Source organism: Haliotis rufescens, unplaced genomic scaffold (assembly GCF_023055435.1).
Source record: "Haliotis rufescens isolate VD_foot unplaced genomic scaffold, xgHalRufe1.0.p SCAF_5, whole genome shotgun sequence".
Lineage (NCBI taxonomy): Eukaryota > Metazoa > Mollusca > Gastropoda > Lepetellida > Haliotidae > Haliotis > Haliotis rufescens.
Window position 1 is genome coordinate 3354046 of NW_025964223.1, and position 12343 is coordinate 3366388.

The 12343-nt window shown below is 42.5% G+C and overlaps 1 protein-coding gene across 1 annotated transcript in view; it reads left to right on the forward strand.

Moving 5' to 3' along the window:
- The first annotated feature begins 752 nt into the window (after window positions 1–752).
- Window positions 753–12343, forward strand: part of LOC124133534 (probable cytochrome P450 49a1) — a 63719-nt gene continuing 52128 nt past the window's right edge. Inside the window, exon 1 of the mRNA XM_048384503.1 lies at window positions 753–877. The gene's annotated coding sequence lies outside the window, so the exon portion shown is untranslated. The remainder of the gene's footprint in view (window positions 878–12343) is intronic.

A 12343-nucleotide genomic window follows, 5' to 3' on the forward strand; every position in this document is an offset into this window, starting at 1 on the left:
TTCAAACGCTTATATTTCGCACGTGTGTGTGTGTTCGTGTGTGTGTGTGTGTGTGTGTGTGTGTGTGTGTTCGTGTGTGTGAACCATAAGAATCATAACACCGTATATCGCACACACACACGAACACACACACACCCACACACGCGCGCGCACGCACACACACACACACGCACGCACGCACGCACGCACGCGCACACACACACGCACGCACGCGCGCGCACACACACACACGCACGCGCGCACACACACACACACGCACGCACGCGCACACGCACACACACGCACGCACGCACGCACGCACGCACGCACACACACACACACACACGCACACGCACGCACGCACGCACGCGCGCACACACACACACGCACGCACGCACGCGCACACACACACACACGCACACACGCACGCACGCACGCGCACGCACGCGCACACACACACACTCACATATACACACGCAAGCACACACGAACTCACACACACGCATGCACACATAAACACACACGAGATGATATTCCGCTTCTCAAAAACTCAATATGCCCATATTTCGCAACAACCTCACTATAACGTTTACCAACTTAAATATTTAGTAAAGATTCCACACGAAGCGCATCACTTAATGCCCGCCTCAATACAAAGGAGCATGACGGTGTGTATGGGTTAATCACGCTCATCTCGATAGAGATTCGACAGAGCGGTATAGTGAAACTACTGCCGGGAAGACAGGCGGTGCATTTAGTTCACAAAGCCTACCTCTATCCACACCGACGCTTGAATACGGCCGCTACACAGTCACGAACCACGTTGGGTGATGTGCGGTTAGCCAACTCGCTACCCATTGGTAAGTGTTTTGTGTGCGTATTTTCATCCCGTCGCCAGGTAAGTGTCATAATTTAATACCTCTTCTAATTATGCACTTACAACTGTTTGCAACGGGACTCAGAGATGAAAAGTAGGAGAAATCTTAAAAATCCGATTTTATAGTCACGGACCTATAAATCCAAAATGAACATTGTGAAGTATAATTCTGATTTTAGTTGTGGTTTTCGCACTGATTTAAACACATACATGACCATAGTTTCAAACACCTCAGTGTTTGGTAAAATATATATATATGAATGATAATACATAATAATATGTATATATAATTTGGAAGAAAAGACAACGCTGAATCTATACATTCCGCCGTGTGTTTGTATTAAATCTTAAATACTTTAGACTGTACACTCGAATTGCAGTAACTGGACTTGAACCTTTTTAGTCCGGACGTGAGTATTCTCCATTAGATCGTCCAGATTGACGATTATCTGGATTAACAAATGTGAACAGAGTCGTTTTCATACCAGTATAAACCTAAACGCCCAAAGCAGTGATTGTCCGGAAGGCGAGGTTTCTGGATAATCGGGGTCTGGACTATCGAGGGTTCTCTGTATATATCATAACTGACCATTCAGTTTGGTGACAGTCAATTAATTTTTTACCAAGGCGAAATTGATGCGATGAATTAACAATAGCGTTCTAGTTAAAAGTGCACGCCGGGTGTTGAGTGAAGTTAAATACGGGCATATGGTCTAGGTATACATATGTATTTATTTAAGAATTCCCCGCGATAGCTGTCATGAAAACTGATATCTAGCACAGCCTAATGCTAGTGTATGATGCGACCAAAGCGTCGTTTCTGAGTTCAATATATATGTCGTCTTGTACTGATGCCTGTAGGCATGTAAAGACGAAGGCAAATATATTTTGTTCACTTCATATTCGTCCCTGTATGACTATTAAATTCGTGATAACGCTTATTTATCATGTTCATATAGGGCAGCGGGGTAGCCTAGTGGTTAAAGCGTTCGCTCGCCATACCGAAGACCCGGGTTCGATTCCCCAGATGGGTACAACATGTGAAGCCATTTCTGGTGTCTCCCCCCGTGTTATTGCTCGACTGAAAACGGCGTAAAACCATACTCACTCACTCATAACCGTCAATCCAAAATTACATTTTATTCATGTGTTGGTCATTCCTATTCAACATGGAATCTAATATTTACATATGTGATGAATTTTATTCAGTATATGATTATACTTTTGAAAGATATAGCTGATAACGATATCATCACAGTTCAACCTCCAAACGCTGCAATAAGATTTTAGTTCATTTGAGATTAAGCAGGCCGGTGTAAAAAAAGATTTAAAAAACGGGAAGATCCGTGTTAGAATTGATCTTCGGCAACCAATGCTTGTCATGACTAACGGGATCGAGGGGTCACACTCAAATTGTTTGATACATGTCATCGTATCCTACTTGGTTGATCGGGCCGGTCGGGTAGCCTAGTGACTAAAGCGTACGCTCGTCACGCCGAAGACCCAGGTTGGATTCCCGACATGGGTACATTGTGTGAAGCCCATTTCTGGTGTCCCCCGCCGTGATATTGCTGGAATATTGCTAAAAGCGGCGTAAAACCATATTCACTCACTTGGTAGATCGATGCTCATGATATCAAACACTAGATTTGCTGATCCAGATTTGATTATTTACAGACAGTAGTCATGGGTTTTTTGCAAAGTGTGGCGTTAAACAACAAACAAACATATAAAGGTAAAATCTGTGACGTATGGAATAAGGCCCCGTCTCGTTATGGCTGTTTTAAATAAATATGTGCATGAGCTGTCATACCCAACCAAGCCTTGCATACGGACTAGCTTTTCCTAAGGATAACCTTATACAGCTTATAACAATGTATTCAATATTTCAAAAGCTCGTGCCAGAGCATTAATGACAGCATACGAGTGCGCGGAACACATACACCTGCTCGCCTTTCTTACTTATGTGAATATATTTCACGTAAAAAATCTGTCTTTTCTTCTTTAACGATGTAAGTCTTTGTTGTGAAAATATCTCTATCCGTCTTCATGCTGGGTTCATTGTTTGAAGCGAAACTTTGCATATATTCACTGGTATTTTTATTTCGAATAACGCGAGTGTGTAGTGCCCCAGTAGGGGTTAACTGTGGTTGGTGGTGTTAGGGGCCGATAATTTGATATTCTGGGAGCGGAGGGCCAGGACTTTGTCTGGAGATGAGATATTGTTTCAGCTGCAGCTGTTTTGAATTACAATTATGAGCCTGTGTATATATTTTTTAAAAACAGCTTGCAACAATGTAATTTTTGTGACTGACACAATTTTTTCCGAAGCATCATTATTTTAGGTTCGAAGACAATTTATTTTCTTCGATGAAATCCCAAATGAATCAAGAGGTCGGTCTCGTATCCCAATACACGAATGAATGGAGGTTAGGCAGATCACTTGGCAGATCATGCCATGAAAGAAATATACATTTTTTGGCCGCTGTGTCTCCTTATCGTAAATGCCCCATATCAGGAACTAAAACATATATAATGCTCGCATACTATTTTGATTGAAATTCCGAATATATATATATATATTCCTAAGGATAACGGGATCGGATGGTCAGGCTCGCTGACTTGGTTGATGCATGTCATTGATCCCAATTGCGTGTATCGATGCCCATGATATTAATCACTGGATTATCTGGTCAAGACTCGATTATTTACAGACCCCATGTCATATAGCTGGAATATTGCTGAGTGCGGCGTTAAACAACTAACCAATCAACCAAACCAACCGTCCAATTTAGGTTATATTTTCGAATTAGACGGAATTTAGGCAAGTAAATCACAATGGCGCATCCATAACAGTAATATTACTCTGGTAACCTATTCAATTTAGGTGCTGTTGGCTCGAAAAGGACTCACTGTCAATACTCACTAGTCATACTCACTCACAGTATATTTTATTCACCCAGCATGTCCAACAAACGAATTTTCTATTCTCTCCATTCTTTCTCCTGGAACAAAATATTATAACAGAAAATACATTAACATTAACCCTCACCCACCCTAGATATAACAATATCATTCCACATCCTACGAGGGTCGTAGAGATAATTGCTTATATAGTTATATTTCACGTTGGTATTTCATGTTTTGTGTGAGAATCACAGGTCTCAGCCGAGTGTAACTCTCCTTTCTGGCCGCCCATCCACGTTATGCCCATGCCCATCAGCCCTTGAGTCCAACTGACTTAAGACGCCACTTGCGATACGAAGACTAACAGGGGCTAACGGTACTCGTAGCGTTCAGATCGGTTCTGTGACGACCTGGGGGACCTTTTGCAACGAGGTCACTTCATCATGGTCTTCTTAAAAGTACAACTATTTATCATTCAAGAGAAGCTATCAATAATGTGTTCCCACCTGCCCTCAGTGTATGCCCTTCCTTTAGGTCAGGAAACGAGGGGCTTCTCAGGTGCATGTGTACCGAAGCCTAAACAGTAGTCCACATACACGTAGCGAGCGGCCTTTTGTGTTCTCAAGATGGGCTTGGGGACAAAATTGTTTGTTCCAGGTAATACTGGCAATTTATACTCAGGTTTTAACAAATTTATATTGTCCTGAAGAACATGTGTGAAAAAAGATGTTCTTCTCCTTGAGAAAACTTGCGTTACAATAATCCCCTTCTTACAGGGTGGTGTGATACAGTTGTAGGTTGGTGACTGAACACCCAGTAACACACACACCAACATTCCCCCTAACCTTTAAGGATTCGAACTCAGAACTTCGGCATAGCGAACGAGTGCTTAACCAGTGGGCTTCCTAAGAGCCACATAAAGGTGATCACACATCATCATTTATTTCTACTCTGGACTAATATAAGAGTTAGAAGTACAGATCCCAAACACCCTATCACTTGCAGGGGGAGACTAAATTGAATCGGGTGGTCAGATTCGGTGTTTCGCATGACTACGTGACGTCATACCCCGATAGTGTGGGACGTTGCTCATAATATCAATCACTGGTTTGTCTGACCCAGACTCGACTTTTTTTCAGGTACAGATTGTTGATTGAGGGTTTCAGTAATATTCATTAACCGTTGCCTTCCTAGACTCTGATTTTTGTCTTCGTACGGTGAACGCATGACAAGATATGAAAGGTTCGTTGACAGAGCTCTGATCGTTCCATATGTAGAACAGGTTTGTCTGATGAAATAATCCCGTGTCCACTTCCTATCTAGGTACAGTTAGGTGATGTTTGTCGTCTGCAGATCAAACTTTCAAACACACGTTGGATCTCTGTGTGTATGTCATCATATGATCATATGCCGACTGGCACACAAGGTTCCTGACATATACACGTATGTAGGTCCTGCTTGCTTCTGTCGTCGAAATGCCGTTTGCAGACCTACAGTCCGTTTGATTCCATCTGAGACCGATGAGTTGCTCACTAACTCAAAATCTAATAATTGCAACAAAACCAAAATGTGCACAGCGACATGAATTGGACAGACCAACTCTGATGGTTTGTCTCATAATTTTGGACACCCGAATAAAAAATTGTTTAACAAACGATCATCATATTGTTGACATTTTTCGCCACCCCATACCAGGGAGGACCAGTCGCTCATGGAACAGCCAGGTGGGCGAGTTTCATGTGCGAAAGTGACGTAGGGCTTGCTGAGTAAACCATAGATGCGTGATTGCTATACCTGAAACAATGAGAACATCACTCGACGCGAAGTCAATTATTTGCAACGTCTTCAAATGTTTTAAAAAAGAATGTGAAAGAGGTAGACCACAATATGCTTTGAAAAAGTATCGTTTACGAACTGCACGTGGAGTTGGGATAACAGAAGGGAAGTTAAAAACTATGTTAAAAAAGTGTACTGATTCAACCTGCAGTGACACACCTGAGGGGACCATCTCAAAACCCAAGCGATGTTTTAAAGTCGATTCATTTCAACAAGAGATGGTTAGAAACGCCATTAAGACTCTGTATAAACAAAATAGCTATGTCTCTCTCCGTACTCTAAAAAAATATATGGAGACAAATCATTCTTTGACCGTTTCAAAATATCAGTTATGGAAATTGCTACACCAATTTGGTTTCCGTTACAAAAAAGTAGGCTTCGACATGCATTATGCGAGAGGTCTGATATTGTTCGACTAAGGAACCATTTCTTACGCACAATACTAGAAAAACGTTACGAGGGTTATGAGCCCGTATACTTGGACGAAACGTGGGTAAAGGCTTCCCATACCACAGGAACACAATGGTTCCCTAGCTCCTCTTCTGATTTCTGTGCCAGGAAATTGCCACTTGGCAAGGGTGAGCGGCTTATTGTGCTCCATGCTGGCTGCAAGAGTCGGGGATTCCTACCAGGCTGTTCGCTAGTCTTCAAGGCAAAATCCAAGGACAACCGAGACTATCATACCGAAATGAACGGAGCGGTATTCCTAGAATGTGTTAAAACTCAACTGGTACCGGTATTGCCCCCTAAGAGTCTGGTTGTCATGGACAATGCTCCATATCATGGCGTTCAGGTACCTAACACAAAAGCCCCAACGTCTAACAGTAGGAGGGGCGATATGATAGAATGGTTGACACACAAAGCAATACCGTATCCACAAAAAGCAACGAAACCTGCTCTGTATGATATTATAAAGTCTAATAAAACCACACCTGCCTCTAAAGTTGACGAGTATCTTAAAGAACATGGAAAAAGAAAATCTGTCTTTTCTTCTTTAACGATGTAAGTCTTTGTTGTGAAAATATCTCTATCAGTCTTCATGCTGTGTTCATTGTTTGAAGCGAAACTTTGCATATATTCACTGGTATTTTTATGTCGAATAACGCGCGTGTGGAGTGCCCCAGTAGGGGTTAACTGTGGTTGGTGGTGTTAGGGGCCGATAATTTGATATTCTGGGGTTGGAGGGCCAGGACTTTGTCTGGAGGTTAGATATTGTTTCAGCTGCAGCTGTTTTGAATTACAATTATGAGCCTGTGTATATATTTTTTAAAAACAGCTTGCAACAATGTAATTTTTGTGGCTGACACAATTTTTTCCGAAGCATCATTATTTTAGGTTCGAAGACAATTTATTTTCTTCGATGAAATCCCAAATGAATCAAGAGGTCGGTCTCGTATTCCAATACACGAATGAATGGAGGTTAGGCAGATCACTTGGCAGATCATGCCATGAAAGAAATATACATTTTTTGGCCGTTGTGTCTCCTTATCGTAAATGCCCCATATCAGGAACTAAAACATATATAATGCTCGCATACTATTTTGATTGAAATTCCGAATATATATATATATATATATATATATATATATATATTCCTAAGGATAACGGGATCGGATGGTCAGGCTCGCTGACTTGGTTGATGCATGTCATTGATCCCAATTGCGTGTATCGATGCTCATGATATTAATCACTGGATTATCTGGTCCAGACTAGATTATTTACAGACCCCATGTCATATAGCTGGAATATTGCTGAGTGCGGCGTTAAACAACTAACCAATCAACCAAACCAACCGTCCAATTTAGGTAATATTTCCGAATTAGACGGAATTTAGGCAAGTAAATCACAATGGCGCATCCATAACAGTAATATTACTCTGGTAACCTATTCAATTTAGGTGCTGTTGGCTCGAAAAGGACACGGTCTGTCAATACTCACTAGTCATACTCACTCACAGTATATTTTATTCACCCAGCATGTCCAGCAAACGAATTTTCTAATCTCTCCATTCTTTCTTCTGGAACAAAATATTATAACAGAAAATACATTAACATTAACCCTCACCCACCCTAGATATAACAATATCATTCCACATCCTACGAGGGTCGTAGAGATGATTGCTTATATAGTTATATTTCACGTTGGTATTTCATGTTTAGTGTGAGAATCACAGGTCTCAGCCGAGTGTAACTCTCCTTTCTGGCCGCCCATCCACGTTATGCCCATGCCCACCAGCCCTTGAGTCCAACTGACTTAAGACGCCACTTGCGATACGAAGACTAACAGGGGCTAACGGTACTCGTAGCGTTCAGATCAGTTCTGCGAGCGACCCGGGGGACCTTTTGCAACGAGGTCACTTCATCATGGTCTTCTTAAAAGTACAACTATTTATCATTCAAGAGAAGCTATCAATAATGTGTTCCCACCTGCCCTCAGTGTATGCCCTTCCTTTAGGTCAGGAAACGAGGGGCTTCTCAGGTGCATGTGTACCGAAGCCTTACCAGTAGTCCACATACACGTAGCGAGAGGCCTTTTGTGTTCTCAAGATGGGCTTGGGGACAAAATTGTTTGTTCCAGGTAATACTGGCATTTTTTACTCAGGTTTTAACAAATTTATATTGTCCTGAAGAACATGTGTGAAAAAAGATGTTCTTCTCCTTGAGAAAACTTGCGTTACAATAATCCCCTTCTTACAGGGTGGTGTGATACAGTTGAAGGTTGGTAACTGAACACCCAGTAACACACACACCAACATTCCCCCTAACCTTTAAGGATTCGAACTCAGAACTTCGGCATAGCGAACGAGTGCTTAACCAGTGGGCTTCCTAAGAGCCACATAAAGGTGATGACACGTCATCATTTATTTCTACTCTGGACTAATATAAGAGTTAGAAGTACAGATCCCAAACACCCTATCACTTGCAGAGGGAGACTAAATTGAATCGGGTGGTCAGATTCGGTGTTTCGCATGACTACGTGACGTCATACCCCGATAGTGTGGGACGTTGCTCATAATATCAATCACTGGTTTGTCTGACCCAGACTCGACTTTTTTTCAGGTACAGATTGTTGATTGAGGGTTTCAGTAATATTCATTAACTGTTGCATGACAAGATATGAAAGGTTCGTTGACAGAGCTCTGATCGTTCCATATGTAGAACAGGTTTGTCTGATGAAATAATCCCGTGTCCACTTCCTATCTAGGTACAGTTAGGTGATGTTTGTCGTCTGCAGATCAAACTTTCAAACACACGTTGGATCTCTGTGTGTATGTCATCATATGATCATATGCCGACTGGCACACAAGGTTCCTGACATATACACGTATGTAGGTCCTGCTTGCTTCTGTCGTCGAAATGCCGTTTGCAGACCTACAGTCCGTTTGATTCCATCTGAGACCGATGAATTGCTCACTAACTCAAAATCTAATAATTGCAACAAAACCAAAATGTGCACAGCGACATGAATTGGACAGACCAACTCTGATGGTTTGTCTCATAATTTTGGACACCCGAATAAAAAATTGTTTAACAAACGATCATCATATTGTTGACATTTTTCGCCACCCCATACCAGGGAGGACCAGTCGCTCATGGAACAGCCAGGTGGGCGAGTTTCATGTGCGAAAGTGACGTAGGGCTTGCTGAGTAAACCATAGATGCGTGATTGCTATACCTGAAACAATGAGAACATCACTCGACGCGAAGTCAATTATTTGCAACGTCTTCAAATGTTTTAAAAAAGAATGTGAAAGAGGTAGACCACAATATGCTTTGAAAAAGTATCGTTTACGAACTGCACGTGGAGTTGGGATAACAGAAGGGAAGTTAAAAACTATGTTAAAAAAGTGTACTGATTCAACCTGCAGTGACACACCTGAGGGGACCATCTCAAAACCCAAGCGATGTTTTAAAGTCGATTCATTTCAACAAGAGATGGTTAGAAACGCCATTAAGACTCTGTATAAACAAAATATCTATGTCTCTCTCCGTACTCTAAAAACATATGGAGACAAATCATTCTTTGACCATTTCAAAATATCAGTTATGGAAATTGCTACACCAATTTGGTTTCCGTTACAAAAAAGTAGGCTTCGACATGCATTATGCGAGAGGTCTGATATTGTTCGACTAAGGAACCATTTCTTACGCACAATACTAGAAAAACGTTACGAGGGTTATGAGCCCGTATACTTGGACGAAACGTGGGTAAAGGCTTCCCATACCACAGGAACACAATGGTTCCCTAGCTCCTCTTCTGATTTCTGTGCCAGGAAATTGCCACTTGGCAAGGGTGAGCGGCTTATTGTGCTCCATGCTGGCTGCAAGAGTCGGGGATTCCTACCAGGCTGTTCGCTAGTCTTCAAGGCAAAATCCAAGGACAACCGAGACTATCATACCGAAATGAACGGAGCGGTATTCCTAGAATGTGTTAAAACTCAACTGGTACCGGCATTGCCCCCTAAGAGTCTGGTTGTCATGGACAATGCTCCATATCCTGGCATTCAGGTACCTAACACAAAAGCCCCAACGTCTAACAGTAGGAGGGGCGATATGATAGAATGGTTGACACACAAAGCAATACCGTATCCACAAAAAGCAACGAAACCTGTTCTGTATGATATTGTAAAGTCTAATAAAACCACACCTGCCTCTAAAGTTGACGAGTATCTTAAAGAACATGGCCATTCAGTTTTGCGATGGCCGCCCTATCATTGCGATTTAAACCCAATAGAACTAATTTGGGGTATCATTAAATCGGATGTTGCCAGGCAAAATACAACATTCAAACTGCGGGATGTACAGAAACTGGGTCAACAATCAATAGACACCATCACGCAGGAAACGTGGCAAAAGTGTGTTGAGAAAGTTGAGAATGAAATAGAGAGACATTATTGGGATCATAGCGGATTGGACCATGCCACAATCAAGCCAGTGATCATCAGGTTAGACTCGGACAGCGGCGATAGCGATTCGGACAACAGCGACACCGATTCCGAATGCACTGTCACGGCTTCAGAAACCTGCAACAGTGACACCGATTGAACACCCAAAACGGCTTTTGAGATGACCCCCATATACGGTGCACATGCTTGTTCATTACCTGGCTGTTCCATGAGCGACTGGTCCTCCCTGGTATGGGATGGCGAAAAATGTCAATATTACTGAAACTCTCAATCAACAATATGTACCTGAAAGAAGTCGAGTCTGGGTCAGACAAACCAGTGATTGATATTATGAGCAACGCAAATTTTGGTTTTGTTGCAATTATTAGATTTTGAATAAGTGAGCACTTCATCGGTCTCAGATGGAATCAAACGGACCGTACAGTGCGTTTGACTCCAAATGAGAACGATGAATTGCAAAATAACTCGAATTCCAGAAAAGTGTATGAAACATCAATACGGTACTTGACCATGAATACCCTGTACCCAACAAAATCTGAATTTTGTTTATTTGAAGACCCATGACGGATGAAGTTCTTTAAGAAACTATCATGTAATTTTGTATAGAAATGTGTACATGACACGTAGGGGGACAAACCGTGGAAGGCACAGCGCAAGCACGCATGTACTGCACGTTCTGTGGTAGGGGAAATGACAGAGCGTTAGAGGGGTCGTCTCATGATAATTTCAGTCACAATCTGACTCGCTCATGCCTTAGATCTCGTCGTCGGAACTGCTGGTGCCTGAACCGACTGCCACTATTATAGGTGGGACTGTTGCTGGCCGTAGTATCTGGTATTTGTATCACTACAGTTGGCGTTTCTCCAGTCAATCTGCGATATATGTAGCGCTAGTTGGAACATTTCTCCAAAATGATCTACACTAATGGTGAGTGAGTGAGTATGGTTTTACACCGCTTTTAGCAATAGTACAACAATATCACGGTTTTCACAGATTGTGAGTGAGTATGGTTTTACGCCGCTTTTAGCAATATTCCAGCAATATCACGGCGGGGGACACCAGAAATGGGCTTCACACATTGTACCCATGTCGGGAATCGAACCCGGGTCTTCGGCGTGAAGAGCGAACACTTTAACCACTAGGCTACCCGACCGCCCCTTCACAGATTGTACCCATGTCGGGAATGGAACCCGGGTCTTCGGCTTGACGAGCGAACGCTTTAACCACTAGGCTACCCGACCGCCCCACTATTGGTGAATCTGCAACAGTCTGATGTTGCCATACCAAAAGATGTTGAAAAAATGGTACTTGTTGTTACCATGTCTGGCGCTGAGTACAAGGCGCTAAAACAAGGACAGGTCGACATGGCACAAACCATTACAGGCATCAACAGCCTGTTAATATTTCAAGCTTTCTAACAGTACAGTCGAACTGAACCGTCTGCCAGGAAGGTTGAAGTGTCTACATCGCCTGCTTCATTTGCTGTCGGCTTTGAAAGTCGCCAAATCAATATCACCCTCTCGACTCAATACGCTTAATAACTGGCGTTACCTCTGAGCACTCAACGAGACACCCCACGGGCGACATGATATTGTCGGGGTCGTGAAATCCTGAAGATGTGGATCAAATTAAGAGTCGATCCGCGTCCGTGTGATGCTTGAAAAGGTCATAGAACTCTTATAACAGTTTATGTAATTCAGAAAAAGGGATCGATTTGGAATAACTCTCGCCGGCGCGATTCACGTCGAGACTGATAAGTCGTTATATTTTATTACTTTGTTGACGGAACCGCCGATCCCAAAAGCACTAAAATTCCAGGAAAAACATTTTAATAACGC